Source organism: Ranitomeya imitator, chromosome 2, assembly GCF_032444005.1.
Source record: "Ranitomeya imitator isolate aRanImi1 chromosome 2, aRanImi1.pri, whole genome shotgun sequence".
Classification (NCBI taxonomy): Eukaryota; Metazoa; Chordata; class Amphibia; order Anura; family Dendrobatidae; genus Ranitomeya; species Ranitomeya imitator.
The window spans coordinates 785,089,642-785,106,616 of record NC_091283.1 but is presented as its reverse complement, the minus strand read 5'-3'; positions in this window follow the sequence as shown (position 1 = coordinate 785,106,616).

Genomic DNA, 16,975 nt, shown 5'->3' with positions numbered 1-16,975 from the left:
TCAGGACAAATTGGACAACAACTTTTGGGGTCCAATTTCTCCTATTACCCTTGGGAAAATAAAAAATTGCGGGCTAAAAGATAATTTTGTGGAAAAAAAATGATTTTTTAATTTTCACGGCTCTGCATTCTAAATTTTAGTGAAACAATTGGGGGTTCAAAGTGCTCACTACACATCTAGATAAGTTCCTTAGGGGGTCTCCTTTCCAAAATGGGGTCACTTGTGGGGGGTTTCCACTGTTTAGGTACATCAGGGGCTCCCCAAACGTGACATGGGTTCCGATCTCAATTCCAGCCAATTTTGCATTGAAAAGTCAAACGGCGCTCCTTCCCTTCCGAGTTCTGCCATGCGCCCAAACAGTGGCTTACCCCCACACACGGGGTATCAGCGTACTTAGGACAAATTGCACAACAACTTTAGTGGTCCAACTTGTCCTGTTACCCTTGGGAAAATAAAAATTTGGGGCGAAAAGATAATTTTTGGGAAAAAAATATGATTTTTTTTACGGCTCTACATTATAAACCTCTGTGAAGCACTTGGAGGTTCAAATTACTCATCACACATCTAGATTAGTTCCTTAGGGGGTCTGCTTCCCAAAATGGTGTCACTTGTGGGGGGTTTCCACTGTTTAGGCATATCAGAGGCTCTCCAAATGCAACATGGTGTCCGATCTCAATTCCAGCAAATTTTGCATTGAAAATTCAAATCGTGCTCCTTACCTTCTGAGCTCTGCCATGTGCTCAAACAGTGGTTTACTCCCACATATGGGGTATCGGCGTACTCATGACAAATTGTTCAATGACTTTTGTGGTCCAATTTCTCCTGTTACCCTTGGTAAAATAAAACAAATTGGATCTGAATAAAAAATGTTGTGAAAAAAAGTTAAATGTTCAAATTTTTGTAAACATTCCAAAAATTCCTGTGAAGCACCTGAAGGGTTAATACACATCTTGAATGTAGTTTTGAGTACCTTGAGGGGCGCAGTTTTTAGAATGGTGTCACTTTTGGGCATCTTCTGTCATATAGGCCCCTCAAAGTCACTTCAAGTGTGAGGTGGTCCCTAAAAAAAATGGTTTTGCAAATTTTGTTGTAAAAATGAAAAATCGCTGGTCAACTTTTAACCCTTATAACTTCCTAACAAAAAACATTATGTTTCCAAAATTCTGCTGATGTAAAGCAGACATGTGGGTAATATTATTTCTTAACTACTTTGTATGATATCACTCTCTAATTTAAGGGCATAAAAACTAAAATTTAAAAATTGCAACATTTTCAAAATTTTCACCAAATTTCCTTTTTTTTCACAAATATACGCAAGTCATATCGAAGAAATTTTACTACTATCATAAAGTACAATATGTCACGAGAAAACAGTCTCAGAATCACCAGGATCCGTTAAAGCGTTTCAGAGTTATGACCTCATAAATTGACAGTGGTCAGAATTGAAAAAAATGGCCTGGTCAGGAGTTGAAAACAGGCTTCAGGGTGAAGGGGTTAATATATTCTAGAATTTTGCTTTACCATCTAGAGGGCACACAGAACCACACAGCAGCAGCCGCTCAGTATTGGGATATTAGCAGGATGAGGAGTTTGTGTAGGTTGGCGATAGATGGGGATGGTGCCTAAACTGTGAGAAGTCAAATGTGTCTTTGTTGTAATCTCTGCAGACGAGTTGTCATGTCGGTCTGGGTCAGATGGAAAAGTGAACGATTCCATCAGAAAGAACGTCAGCGGTAAGTGGCCATCTATAACTGTGCTGTAATCACTTAAATGTTCAGCAGGACTGGTATACTATTTACCACTATAGGGCCAATATATGGAGGTAATATCAGTCTTGGTCTTTGTATAGAGATTTTTATTAGTAACAGCAAGATCATCTGCTGAGGTTCTCCTACATCCACCGGTTGTAATCAGGTTTACCTGGTTTGGGGCCCACTCAGAAGTTTCATCCTCCCTGAACCAAAACCCTAGCTAAGCCTCTGCATATATGTAATGGATATTACAGCTACCCACAATAATACCTATATTTTCATTTTCATGTTTTGAGTGAACTTCCGTAGTGTAAAATCATGTTCCAAAATAATGTTGTTAGTGGAATCACTCCATAAGTCATGGAAGTCTTCCAATATAAACAGAACGCCAAAAACAGTTAAACCAGAGCGCTGATAACTTCTTAAAACCAGTTGCATCTTTGCCTCCTCTTCTGCGATGGCCTCCTCTTAGTTGGCTCTGCAACATAATGATGTACGTTGCAAGGCCTACTAATCAGAAGAGATAGCATAAAGTTCGCAGTGCTCCAATCTTGCTGCCACAGACCACCAACCTGGACACTGGTCCTTTGAATCATTTTGCTCAACTGTAATTCCCTGCAGTTTCCGCACACAGGATCATACGGGAGGCTGTTGCTCACAGGAGAGAGGGATAAGATCATACTCTGACGCTGTGTGTGCTCACACTCGCTGGGCTCCTTTAGGCCTGTCCCACATGTCCAGATAATTCCGGTACCGGAAAAATCGGTACCGGAATTATCCCTGTCTGTGTGTCCGTGTGCTGACGTGGCACAGCAGTGTGGCACACGTGCGGCATCCTTGTGCCGCCCGTGTGCCGACTGGGTACCACACGCACCGTGCAGGAGACAGCGCTACAGTTAAGCGCTGTCCCCTGCATCTGGTGCTGAAGCCGCCATTCATTTCTTCTCTCCAGCAGTGTTCACTGGAGAGAAGATATGAGAAATCTTTTTTTTTTTTTGGTGTTTAAAAAAAAGATCCCTGTCCCCAAGCCCCCACCCACCCCCTGTGCGCCCTCCCCCCCCCCCCGCTGTTATTAAAACACTTACCCGGCTCCCTCGCTGGCTGGCGCTGCTTCCTCTCCTCGCCGCAGCTTCTCCTGTATGAGCGGTCACGTGGGGCCGCTCATTTGCAGTAATGAATATGCAGCTCCACCCCTATGGGAGGTGGAGCTGCATATTCATGATTGTAATGGGTGGCCCCACGTGACCGCATACAGGAGAAACTGCGGCCAGGACAGGAAGCAGCGCCAGCCAGCGAGGGAGCCGGGTGAGTATTTTAATAACAGGGGGGGGGGGGGCGCACAGGAGGTGGGTTGGGCACATGGATCTTTATTTTAAACACGATTATTCATATCTTCTCTACAGCAAACGCTGCTGCCGAGAAGATATGAATGGCGACTTCAGCACCAGTGGGGGGGACAGCGCTTAATGTAGCGCTGTCTCCTGCACGGCACACAGACTGCACACGGACAACGTCCGTGTGCGGTACGTGTTTTACACGGACCCATTGACTTTAATGGGTCCGTGTAATCCGTGCGCTCCCACAAACACTGACATGTCTCCGTGTTTGGCACACGGAGACACGGTCTGCAAAAAATCAATGACATCTGCACAGATGCATTGATTTCAATGTGTCTACGTGTGTCAGTGGCTCCGGTACGTGAGGAAACTCTCACCTCACATACGGGAGCCACTGACGTGTGAAACCGGCCCGAAGCAAAGTGCTGTCAATCAACATAAGGGAAGGTGTGGAGGACTGTAATTAAAGGGGCAGAACAATGCACTGATCTCTTGGCCACGCCAAGGCTGCACCGAAGTCCTCTTTTACATACCTAATAAAGCATTTCTTACTGTATGTAAAAAAAAAAAGTTAAATCTATCATACTTTTGGAGGTGACAAGCTGCTTTTATTTTTTATAACATTTGTAGTTTTGCGTCTACCACATGTCTCCACCAGTTGTAGGAGGCTTCTGTGAGTCCTTCAGATTACACTGTAGATCTTCATTTAATGTTTTATGGCATACATGTCTGAGTAAACTGGCATCTGACAGATTAGACTATGCTTGCTGATTGAGTACAAACATGAAGAAGCCGAAGGCACTAGCAGCGGTCTTAGTTAATTCTCAGAAGAGGGCATGGGAAAGGGCATACTCAATTTCTTGATGATCTCCAGTGCAGTCTAGCTTTAAGAACAGAACTGGAACTATCTGTTAATGTCTGTTAAGAACAAGAAAAATACATAACAATCATATAACATATGGTGAACATCAGGATATTAATGGACACTGTGGAGTACCAGCGCAATTCTCTGTAATACGTCAGATATCCTCTGTATCCTCATTACTTGCAGTGTACTGAATGATCTTGATGACAGGGATTGTGTGCATGATATGCCAGTGAAACATTAACCCCTTCTCCCTGAGGCTATTTTCCATTTTTTTTTCCTCCCCTTCTTCCAAGAGCCATACCTTTTTAATTTTTTTCCTCGATGTAGTTGCTTGGGGGCTTGTTTTTTACCGAGACGAGTTGTAATTTTTAATGACAATTGATTTTACCATATAGCATACGAATGGAAAAAGCTGTGAATTTTTTTTAAAAAAAGTGCGATTTCAAAAGTTTTTTTGAGCTTTTCATTTGTTTCAAAATATTTTTATTGAAATTTTAATTAAATAAACAGGAAATTCAAAATCAAATGGAGGGGAAGGGAAGTAGGGGGGGGGAAGCAAGGGGAGGGAAAGTAAGGAATGGACGGGAGGAAGGGGTTGGGATAAGAAGGTGGGGAAAATAGACCCCTATAGCAATAGGGGAGACAGGTATCGTATAGTAGATTAGAATAAACATAATGATTTGAACTGAAATTACACAGTAGGCTATTAAAATAACATAACTACTTTTTGTGTAGATTCGCTGAGTAGACATCTAAGGCTATTGTCAGTAGGTGATAGAATACGAGGCCCTGTTGTGAGCTTTAAACTTGATGTATCTTATATGGTAGCTTATTATGTCCGGGAGTACCCTTGGGAGACCCCGTGACTGTGTGGGCGGCAAAAATATCTGGCTCATGATCAAAGCTAATTATTGGGAAGAAATACAACAATAACGTAGTAAAGATAGATGACAAAATGTGTAGGGCAGAACTGCAATTCAGGTGGGACCCTTGAAGGTTCTGGAAGGTTTCAGACCATGTTGCTGCAGGAAGGATAAACTCTCTATAGGGGTTGTGATATGAACAGTTCCGGACAGGAGTTTTACCAAAAGAGTAGAGGAAGGCGACCATGAATAGGCAAAGTGGGACCTCCGGAGCTCCTGTGTAATTGATGAAAAGTCTCGTCGCTTTTTCAAAGTGTCTTTAGATAGTCCTTTTCGGAGGAAAGATCAAATAGTTTACCCCTGACCGAGGCGGGGAAAAAGGAGACAATAATGTCTCTTGGCACATCCAGTGGGAGGGACGAGGGTCTTTTAATTCGGTAGACTTTATCTATCATATTAGGTTCGTTGATGCCAGGAATAAATTTGGAGATCATTTTGTGGATGAAGTTTTTCAAGTGAGGGGGTTTGACAGACTCAGGAACCCCCCTGATTTTCACGTTGTTTCTGCGTCTGTGATCTTCAAGAGTTGCCAAGTTGCATTTGAGTGAGTCTATATCCCTTTGCAGACTTTCTAGCACATCCGAGGGCATAGGAGGGGTTGGTAAAAGATCCGAATGGGGAAGATCATAGTTCCCAGGAGAGAAGTCCTCCATACTGCTGTCAGAGGAATTTACGGAGGATGTGTATGAGTCGAGTGTTGGTGAAGAGTTGTCGCAGAGGGAAGACGGTGAGGAAGATATGGACGAGGAGGAATTAAGGCTTTCTGCAATGGATGTCAGCGCGTCTTTTATGTATGCCTCAGATGCTATATCCGTACAAGATGATCCAGTGCTTGACGGATTAAAAAAAAGAGCGCAAATTTATCTATTATTAGGGATTGTTCGTCCATTTTTTTGCTGAAATGATCGCAGAAATCTTTCAATAAAGTATCCATATCTGATTCTGTGGGGGGTCTTTCTGTAGCTCTCACCCCCTCTGTACTGGGGTAACAGCATGTAGCTTCTTTAGTGTTGTTCCCCTCCTGATTAAAACATTCACTAGGTCTCTGTAATGGCGCAGCCTGAGGGTAGTGATTTAATAGTGGTTCATCATTCGGTCTAGCCGGCGTTATTTCTGGGCCTCTGACCCTATGCCCCTCTGTCATCTGGGGTCTGGGTTGGGGCACAAACGCTGGGGCATCATAGTTTAGTGAGCGGCTGGCAGCCTGCCTTTTTACATTCCAGGCTGCAGTATCGCCGCGAGCTGTGCGTGTGTCAGTGGGCGGGGTTTCTGCCTCTCGTCTGCTCCCCTGCCCCGCCTGTATATGGAGTGCTGTGGTTCCGACTCTCATCTTGGAGTCCGTGCCAGCCCTAGGAGGAAATGCTGGGCTCCTCAGGGGTTTCAGTGTGTGAGCTACCGGTCTCAATGGCTCACCTGTGTTGTCCTCTGCAGCCGGGTCTGTGCTTGTTCTTCTGTGAGCAGGGCCACCGCTCACTGTGGGCGGAGTTGTGGGCGGGGTTTCATCCTCGCTTCTTCTCCCTGGCCCCTTCATCGCATGCAGTGTCGCTGCTCCGGGTCTGTTCCCGGAAGACGCGCTGGCCCGGGAGCATTGATCGGAGGGTCCCGGGGGTCCCGCAGCAAGGTTTGTTCGCAGCGCCGACTCACCCGATGTCTTTTCCTGAGTCTCGCTGCGGCTCCGTCCTACGGGGGAGGTGTCACCGTGCGCCACCGACGGAGCTGTGGGCGGATCCGTGGGCGGGGCCTCCTCCCTTCTCCTGCTCCCCGACCTTGCTGGTTCAGGCGAAGCTGCTGCTTTGAGCCTATTCCCGGCCGCGGCGCTGTGTTGTCTAGGGGTTACAGAGGACCCCGGGGACTTCAGGGCGGGAGCCGCTTGTGGCGATAGCTCACCTGGAGCTTTTCCTGTCGCAGTGTCTGGGGTCATTTTCCTAAAAGCGGAGCCGCACGGTTTGTGGGCGGAGTCACAGTTCCTTTCCTGCTTCTTGGCTCCCCTGGCCTAAGCGAGTCCGCGGTTTTAGGCATATTCATGGGGGTAGCTCCTGCTCGTACCGAGACACTGGAGGGTCCCTTGATTTTCCGTGCGGGAGCCGCTGTGGATGTGCGCCCGTCTTGCGTACTTCTCTTGTCCGGGTCTGTAGTTGTAACCGGGAGTTTTGCTGAGTGAAGTCTTATGTCTTCTTGTGTGTGTGGGCCAGCAGAGGGGCCATTGCTGGAATCTACATGCCTTGGTAATGATTTTGCCGTTAAGGCCGGGGTCACACTAGACCGTAATACGGACGAGTGCAATGCGATAAAAAATCGCATAGCACTCGCCCCAATGTTAATCTATGGGGCAGCTCCCATCATCCGATATTTTCTCGGCCGTATTCAGGATCCGAGTGAAATCGCAGCATGCTGCGATTGTCAGCGTATCTCGGGCGAGACTCGCCAATGAAAGTCTATGGGTGCGAGAAAACATCGGATTACATACGGACCATGCGTGTGCATTGCAAGAAATACGGAAGACTTCTCCAGGTGACAGGAAATTGAATCATCCATTATCAGGAAGCTTTGGAATGCTAATTTCAGGCCCACGCTGGATTGCAAACCAGGAAGCACGCCTCCACGGAGTGTTCTGTAGTAGCAGCATGGCCAGGCATATTAATGTGGAGATGCTCATTGCTCTGGTCCATGATAGGCCCGAATTATGGGACCAACGCGACGCACATTATGCAGACCGTGCACGTAAAGACGCAGCATGGAGGGCAATATGTCGCCACATGTTCCCCGATTTTGATGAGCGACCTCAAGAGGTTCAGCAAGAAATATGTAAGTACCATTCTTCAAATGTTTTTTTTTTTCATGCAAGCCTGAAAGCATCATATGTGTTTTGCTTATGATGTTAGTAAATCATCCATGCTCTTGGTTGAAGATGCCAAAACATTCCCAAGAGACACAAATATGGCTTTAAATTAATTTAGCTATAGTCCGTTAATATAGGGCCAAAGGAATTTTATGTCCCCCTAGCCCATGTGTTTTTGCAAAGCCTGTAACTGTTTGTGTGTGATATTTATCTCAAATGTTTTGTATATTTGCAGTCAATGATGTAAATAGACGCTGGCGAAGTTGCCGGAACCAATACCGGCGTGAGCGTCAAGTTCATGGGCGGAGTGGTGATGCAGCCCCCAAAAAAAGGAAATACCTTTATTATGACCGCCTAAATTTTCTTGCCCCGGTGATGGAGCTACGACCGTAAGTGCATGCATGTGTACAAATATTTAACACATTTTATGATGTGAATATGTATGTATTTTTTAATATAAATAATGTTTTGTGAAATACAGAACAGAGTCAAATCTGACTGAAAGAGAGACTGGATCTGACTCTGAGTTGCTGATTGACCCTGTTGCTGAAGATGCAGAATTGGCTGGACCATCTGGGCAGGCAACAGGCAGCAACCACCCTCCCCCACCACCACAACCAGCAGCAGCGTCTACCGCTCCACAGGAGGCAAATCCTGAGGTTGATGAAGGAGGCCAGAGCAGCAGTCCAACATTGGCTCTGGATACATCACCACAGCCTACTACCAGACCAAACCGTGGTCGTCGCAGAAGGGTGGCTTTGAACATTGGCACCAGGAGGCAAGTTGATACCGGGGTGTTGGACTATTTGTCCCGAGCTGCCAATGATGATGGGGAGGAAGCTTACTTCCGCAGTCTTGCCCGCTATTTACGTCCCATTCCCCGCTCGCTCAGGCTGCGGACCAGAGGTTGCATCCAAATTTTGCTAGATGCGGCAACACCCCCAAACAACCCGACTAATATCTTTAATTATCTTGAACGGTGGCAAATGTCATCTACCAACCTTCTGGCGGTGCAAGACCTTTCACAGGACCAATCACAAACTGTGTCAGCACCACCCCCGCAACCTATAGCTCCACAGCCTGCACAAACCACACAACAAGGCCAAAACAGGGGTATTTATGATTTTGCAGCACATCCCCAATTTGACCACTTGAACAGACACATGTTTGGAGGCTGGTCCCAACATGTGTCTGCTCGACATGGTCATATTGGGGGTTCGGAACAAATGGGTCAAGCCAGTAGCCAGGACTTGATGCCCTTCTACCCTCCACATCAAGTGTTAGGTCATACACATGATCGCAGCTTGCAGCAACACCCGCAATTTCTATCTGCAATAACACAGGTAGACAGAGTGGTTGGTCAACCACCCAGGCCAAGTTCCGCACATGCTGGACACCCGCCATCACCATCACCACCCCCAACCTACCATAACCTGTAATGTTTTGGATGTTAGATTTTGCCTGTCATTTTGGCCTTTTGTTGGCCTTAGTTTTTTGTGACCATGGCATGTAAAGCTGTGTTGTTTGTTTTGTTTAAATTACATATGAAAATTGAAATATGTTTTGGGAATGCATATATATATGCGCAGAGCAGTAAAAATTTGTTCTGAAAACAGAGTCTTATGTCTTGGTCCAGCTACATACATGATTTGTCAGCTTTACACACTTACATCTTTTCATCATCAGATACATATTACACCAATTTCTGAAGGAAATTATGTGATTTATTAACTTAGAATCTAATCAAAAATTAAGGCAAAACAGCATTGTCTTGCCAAACCGTAGATCCCTCTGGTGACACAAAAAAATTGGTTAAAACATCACGAACTTTTAGGCCAGAGGGCTGACGACGTGAAGGACGAACACGTGTAGTTGTCAAGACAGTATTTGCATAATCAATGTCATCTGCAGCAGATGATGGGCAATCATGGTCTCTTGTAAAGTTGTGAAGAACAACACATGCTTTTATCACACCATTTACATTGCCTTCACTCAGTTGGATTGCAGACTGAAGGACCCGCCATTTTGCACTGAGAATGCCAAATGAACACTCGACCAGACGGCGGGCACGGGAAAGACGCAAATTAAAGATTCTGCGCCGGTAGTCCAGGCCTCTCCGTGGATAGGGTCTCATGACGTTCCTTGATAATTGAAAGGCCTCATCTGCTACCATCATGTAAGGCACCGCATCCAAATTAGCACCTGGTATGTGACTTGGGGGTGGGAGATCCAATTCATTGTTGCGCAGCCGCCGACCCATAATGGAAGAACTGAAGACTCTAGAGTCTCCAGTTCTCCCATAGGCCCCAATATCTACAATTATAAACCTGTAGTTGCTGTCGACTAGGGCCAACAGCACTACAGAGAAAAACTGTTTATAATTATAGAATTGGGTCCCTGAACCTGGCGGCTTACGCACACGGATGTGCTTTCCGTCAAGAGCCCCAATACAGTGCGGAAACTGGCATGTGTCCTGAAATCCTTGAGCAATACGTAACCAGTCTGCAATTTTTGGTTCAGGCATCACCTCTTGATGGAGTCTTCTCCAGATTTCCGTGCATGTATCCCGCACATTCCCAGAAATTGTAGATTTGCCCAATAAAAACTCTAAATGCAGGGCCGCATATGATAGGCCAGTGGCAAGGAAGCTAAAAGACAAAATAATATTTTTATCAAAGATAAAATTAACACAATACAGGGTGATATGGGGCAATCGAACACTTTTTTTAAATTAAAAAAAAAAAAAAACTATGGCTTTGATCTTTTAAAAAAATTACATTAAGAAAATAAGTAAAAATTATGTTGAAGTTACTTAACCATTTAAGTATATAATTTGAAGAAGGGGTATCGACAAAAAAATGAGTAACATATTGGGTCAATTAGTATTAAGGCATACCGCAAGGTAAGGATAAGGCGCTCCTCAGCTGAAATAGATTTGCGCATCATGGTGTCCTTCTTCGTGATCCCTGGACGCAAAATCTCCAACAAAATGTCAAAGGTTTGAATCCTCATCCGACAATAGTTGAAGAACTTGTCCGGATTAGTCCTCAGAGCAGCATACAGACGGCTGAAATGGCCTTTATTGATACGTTGTTTGATAAGTGGATGTACCCACATCCGTCTCCGCCTCCTCGGATCTACAATAACTGGGTATGGCTGGCCAAAACGTTGGGAAAGTACCCAGTTGAAAAGCACACGCTCTGTGGTGTTGAAAGTCAGTCGATCAGACATGTTGCTCATCAATCCGAAGTGCATCAACACAAGCAGGGACTCTACTGCATAGATTGGTGGGTGGCACCTGTGTTTTGGGCCATTAAATAATGTTCTTGGTGATGATTTAAATTTTTTCAGGGGGAAAAACCGTTATATGTCCATTTTGCAAGCCTGCGAGAAATTCTCGCCATACAGAAGCCATACGGATGTCACACGGATGTCAAACGGATCATTTGATGCGAGAAAATCGCATCCTCGCACTGCACTCGGATGGCTGTTTTGCAAAAATTTGTGCGATTCTCGTCCGTCAAAAACGGACCGTTTTTTTATACGTTGTGTGTGTCCCCGGCCTAATAAAGATGCTTTTTTCATCTTGCGTCTTGTTCTTGGTCGCTTTATATAAAGTTTGAAGGGGTTTCTTCCCAAAAAGTAAGCAGTTTGCCACCTAATAATGAGGGATTTTCTAGGAGCTCCTGTGTCACAGGTCTGCTCCTGATCCCCAGCAAGCCACGCCCACCTTTTGAGCTTTTCATTTAACATCTTCACTATATGGTAAAACTGACCTGAAAATATGATTCTCCAGGTCAGTACGAGTACGCAGATACCAATCATATATAGTTGTTTTTTTTTAATTAAGTGGTGAAAAAAATTGAAAATTTGTATGAAAAACAAATAACAATTTTTGCTTTTGTTGCCATTTTCCAGGACCCAAAACAATTTCACTTTTCCAGATCTTGGGCAGGGTGGGGACTCATTTTTTGCGTCCTGAGCTGATGTTTTTACTGATACCATTTTGCGGTAGACACCATATTTTGATTGCCTCCTATTGCATTTTATTGCAATGTTGCAACGGCCAAAAAACCCATAATTCTGGCATTTCTATTTGTTTCCCTTCCCACTGTTTACAGATCAGATTAATTTATTTTCTATTTTGGTATGAATGACATTTTGGAACGCATTGATACCAAATATGTGTTTTGTTTTGTTTTTTAATTGTTTTATTTTCAATGGGGCAAAAGAGGGTAATTAGAACTTTTGTATTTTTTTTTTTCATATTTTTAAAAACTTTATTTAATAGTCCTCTTAGGAAAATTGAAGCTTCTATTCTACGATCACCTGTGCTATACATAGCTGTGTATCAGCACTGTTATGTATGGCAGAAATAACAATATGTATGGAAGAAATTACGATTTCCTATAAGGTCATCAGCAGAACTCTGGTTGTCATGACAACTTTAATAATCCATGTTAGAATGGTTGTATAATCCTTTATTGAAGTTACCCTGATAGGCAGCTTCTCAGGGTTCCTCCTCCCTGCTACTGAAATCTCACATTGCTTACTACAAGCTGCAGCTGTCAGTCAGTGCTGGTGCAGATTTAACATAATCTAAGCAATAAATTGGCATAGGCCGGGGTCAAACTTGCCATTGAAATGCGAGAAATGCGCGCAAGTCTCTCGGATCTATATCCGGCACTGCCGCGGGCACTCGGGACTGGAGCGCGCAGCAGCATAGAAATACATGCAGCCGCACACTCCGGTCCCGAGTGCCGACGGCAGTGCCTGGTATTGAGGTGGAAGACTCACGCAGGTTTCTCGCAAGTGTGATCCCGGCCATATAGTGACAATCTGCCAGCTCATAGCTGTGGTGCACAGACAGCCCAAGATGCGCCAAACTTATTAAGAAGAGTGCGCCTTACAAATAAAGTGGCGCCTGGGTGCACATGAATTGGCCAATTTATGCGCTAAGTATCTCAATTTTTCCAATTTTCTAGAGCAGTAAGGCAATTCATATTTCATATATTTCATGTTTGCATGCTATAGCGCTACAGAGTGCTGCTTTATTTGTTGTTTATATATAGAGATGGCTGCTTTTAGTAAGCACCTGTTCACACCTGATTTCTGTTTAGGAAGTGACGGTCAGTCTATTGATATTTCTGTGAGGGTATGTGCACACATATCTGTGAGGGCTGCCGATTTTTCCGCAGCGGATTTGATAAATCTGCAGTGCAAAACCGCTGCAGTTTTTCCTGCGGATTTATCACGGTTTCTATTGCGGATTCCGCTGCGGGTTTACACCAGCAGTTTTCTATTGTAGCAGGTGTAAAACCACAGCGGAATCCGCACAAAGAATTGACATGCTGCGGAATGTAAACCGCTGCGTTTCCGTGCGTTTTTTTCCGCAGCATGTGCACTACGGATTTCGTTTCCCATAGGTTTACATTATACTGTAAACGCATGGGAAACCGCCGCGGTTCCGCAGCAAAATCCGCAGCGTGTGCACATACGCTGACTGGAGGAAGGCGGAGAGTGAACCCAGACCCGGGAATGGTGAATGATATCTGATTTTGTTATTTTTCAATGCAGGAAATGTTTGGGGTCCGCTTTTCTAAGGCTATGTTCACACTTTGTGTTTTTGATGCGTTTTTTCCGCAGGCAAAACCTGCTCTCTGGGTAGTACGAAACGTGCTGCAAAAAAAGCAGGTTTTGCTTAGTGTTTGTTACGGTTTTTTCCTGTATTTTTGTCAGGGTACATTTGTCTCTTGTGTATGCTGATAAAATTTAGTGCATTAAAAAAAAATCCTACTTCATCAGGTTTTGTCACCAAAAACACAGGAAAACCTGATGCCTGTGTTTTTTTCAGCGCTTTTTCAGCATTTTTTGCACCACTCATTGCTTTCAATGGGAGAAAACCGCTGAAAAAACACAGAAAGAAGTGGCATGCTGCATTTTGCAAAGACCAAGGTATTGCACAAAAAAGCACAAAAACAATCTGTGTGCATGAGATTTCTGAAATATCCTAGACTTTGCTGGTACTGTAAAACACAGCTGAAAGTTTGCATTAAAAAAAATGCTAAAAAAATGCAACGTGTGAACATAGCTTGAGTGGGAGAGAGCAGGTGGGCTAGCCGCTGCACTAGACCTTATACTATGATACACTATTGCGAATGTTGAGTGAACACAACACACAATATATACAAGAATTTAGTTTTGAAGCTGATAGATAATTAAAATCTATATTCAGTGCCAGACATTTCACTTCCCACTCTATTAGCGCATTTGGAATTAGGTGTCAGAATTACATTAGAGATTAAATAGTTGCTGTGAAAATTTTGGGGGGAAAATCAAAGTGGAAACATTGCGGAAGTAGCAAGCGGTAAACTCTGCAGTTCAGTATCAGATTTGCAGTAATTCCATCACTATAAATAATTCTACCCACGTCATCACACAGGGGATATTCTGTGGAGGACGTGGCGATGACATGAGACCACAAATTAAGCAATTAAGCATCTTCATTCAGGCAAACGGAGCTGTGCCTCGAATTAATGGTATAAAGTGGCTTTTATGCATACAGTATTCAGGGAGATGCTGGGAATGAACTTGGAGACACGCACTGTATCAACAGGGGTACCAGACGGGACGCTATTAGGCTATGTTCACACATGGTGTTTTTGCTGCTATTTTCATGATAATTTTTAGCTGCGTTTTACAGCACCAGCAAAGCCTATGAGATTTCAGAAATCTCATGCTCACACATTGTTTTTTTGGCATCAGTATTTTTTGTGCTTTGCATGTGTGACGGGGTGTACGGCAGAGCAAGAAGGGACAACAGGCCGAGGGATGATTCAACAGATTTATTATCAAGAACGCTGAAATAACACATGCAGGTAGATCTAACGAGTCCACAATTAGGCCGCCGTCACACATGCGAGTTTTACGGACGTAAGAGCGCAGAATCTACGTCCGTAAAACTCGCAAAAAATACGGCACAATTATTCTCTATGCCCCTGCTCCTATTTGCCGTATTTTACTGATCAGTATTATACGGCTTTCTACGGCCGTACAAAATCGCAGCATGCTGCGTTTGTCACCGTACTGCGCAAGAAATACGCCAATGAAAGTCTATGGAAGCGTGAAAAATACGGATTACACACAGACAAGCAGTGTGACTTGCGAGAAATACGCAGCGCTGTTAGAGAGAAAAGCCGGTAATTCAGTGCGGTGTACAGTAAAATCACACTGACAGCTTACAGTAGAATAGGTAGAATAAATGTGTACACATAGAATAGGTATATATATATATATATATGTCAGTGAGACACATATATGTATATATATTAATATTTATTCCAGCGCTATACAGCTTGAAAGCCGGTAATTCAATTACCGGCTTTTTCCTTCTCCTTCCTAAAACCCGACATGATTTGAGACATGGTTTACATACAGTAAACCATGTCTTCTCTCCATTTTTTTTGCAGATTCCACACTACTAATGTCAGTAGTGTGTATCTGCAAAATTTGGCCGTTCTAGCTCTTAAAATAAAGGGTTAAATGGCGGAAAAAATTGGCGTGGGCTCCCGCGCAATTTTCTCCGCCAGAGTAGTAAAGCCAGTGACTGAGGGCAGATATTAATAGCCTGGAGAGGGTCCACGGTTATTGGCCCCCCCCTGGCTAAAAATATCTGCCCCCAGCCACCCCAGAAAAGGCACATCTGGAAGATGCGCCTATTCTGGCACTTGGCCACTCTCTTCCCATTCCCGTGTAGCGGTGGGATATGGGGTAATGAAGGGTTAATGCCACCTTGCTATTGTAAGGTGACATTAAGCCTAATTAATAATGGAGAGGCGTCAATTATGACACCTATCCATTATTAATCCAATTGTAGTGAAGGGTTAAATAAAACACAAACACATTATTTAAAATTATTTTAATGAAATAAAAACAATGGGTGTTGCAGTATTTTATTCAACGCCCAATCCAGTCACTGAAGACCCTCGTTCTGTGAGTAAAAAAACATAATAAACCAACAATATACTTACCCTCCGCAGATCTGTAACGTCCAACGATGTAAATCCTTCTGAAGGGGTTAAAACATTTTGCAGCAAGGAGCTGTGCTAATGCAGGCTGCTCCTCGCTGCAAAACCCCAGGGAATGAGGCTAAAAATAGATCAATGATCTATATTTAGCTTTATTTGCGGTGAGGCGCCCTCTGCTGGCTGTTCATAGATCGTGGGAAATTACCTAGAAAGCTCCCTGGCTTTCTAGGTAATTTCCCACGATCTATGAACAGCCAGCAGAGGGCGCCTCACCGCAAATAAAGCTAAATATAGATCATTGATCTATTTTTAGATCAATGATCTATATTTAGCTTTATTTGCGGTGAGGCGCCCTCTGCTGGCTGTTCATAGATCGTGGGAAATTACCTAGAAAGCTCCCTGGCTTTCTAGGTAATTTCCCACGATCTATGAACAGCCAGCAGAGGGCGCCTCACCGCAAATAAAGCTAAATATAGATCATTGATCTATTTTTAGCCTCATTCCCTGGGGTTTTGCAGCGAGGAGCAGCCTGCATTAGCACAGCTCCTTGCTGCAAAATGTTTTAACCCCTTCAGAAGGATTTACATCGTTGGACGTTACAGATCTGCGGAGGGTAAGTATATTGTTGGTTTATTATGTTTTTTTACTCACAGAACGAGGGTCTTCAGTGACTGGATTGGGCGTTGAATAAAATACTGCAACACCCATTGTTTTTATTTCATTAAAATAATTTTAAATAATGTGTTTGTGTTTTATTTAACCCTTCACTACAATTGGATTAATAATGGATAGGTGTCATAATTGACGCCTCTCCATTATTAATTAGGCTTAATGTCACCTTACAATAGCAAGGTGGCATTAACCCTTCATTACCCCATATCCCACCGCTACACGGGAATGGGAAGAGAGTGGCCAAGTGCCAGAATAGGCGCATCTTCCAGATGTGCCTTTTCTGGGGTGGCTGGGGGCAGATATTTTTAGCCAGGGGGGGGGGGCCAATAACCGTGGACCCTCTCCAGGCTATTAATATCTGCCCTCAGTCACTGGCTTTACTACTCTGGCGGAGAAAATTGCGCGGGAGCCCACGCCAATTTTTTCCGCCATTTAACCCTTTATTTTAAGAGCTAGAACGGCCAAATTTTGCAGATACACACTACTGACATTAGTAGTGTGGAATCTGCAAAAAAAATGGAGAGAAGACATGGTTTACTGTATGTAAACCATGTCTCA